General features: G+C 80.1%; 1 protein-coding gene across 1 annotated transcript in view; it reads left to right on the top strand.

Moving 5' to 3' along the window:
* The first annotated feature begins 216 nt into the window (after positions 1-216).
* CUL1 (cullin 1) overlaps positions 217-422 on the top strand; it is a 51,500-nt gene continuing 51,294 nt past the window's right edge. Inside the window, exon 1 of the mRNA XM_027655971.1 lies at positions 217-305. The gene's annotated coding sequence lies outside the window, so the exon portion shown is untranslated. The remainder of the gene's footprint in view (positions 306-422) is intronic.

Genomic DNA, 422 nt, shown 5'->3' with positions numbered 1-422 from the left:
CTCTTCTGGCACTGGACTAACTCGGGGAGGGGTCGGAGCAGGGCCGAGGAGATGGCGGCCGGCCTCCCCGCGCAAGGAGCTCCAGCGAGCGGGCAGGCTCCGCCGAAGAGCCAAGCCTCAGCCCTGGGCCGCCGCAGCCCCAGCCCCTCCGTCCGCCGAGAGCCGGGGCGGGGCGGGTGGCGAGGGGCGGCGCTTCGGCGATCCCCGGGCCGCGCCGGGGGGAGGCAGCGACGGCGGATCCGGGCCCGGCGGAGGCGGAAGGGGCGGGCGGACGCGGCCCTGACTCTGCGGGACGCGCGATGCTGGTGAGTGCGGGGAGGCCGCGGCGTTGTGTCGCAGCGAGGCCGGGCCCGGCCCGGGGCGAGGCGGCGGCGGCGCCGCGGAGCCGGAGGAGCGGGGCCCGGCACTGAGTCACGCCGCGG

Source organism: Corapipo altera, unplaced genomic scaffold, assembly GCF_003945725.1.
Source record: "Corapipo altera isolate COAL_440 unplaced genomic scaffold, ASM394572v1 59, whole genome shotgun sequence".
Lineage (NCBI taxonomy): Eukaryota > Metazoa > Chordata > Aves > Passeriformes > Pipridae > Corapipo > Corapipo altera.
Note: the sequence above shows the minus strand (reverse complement) of the source record. Positions and strands in the feature narration are given on the sequence as shown.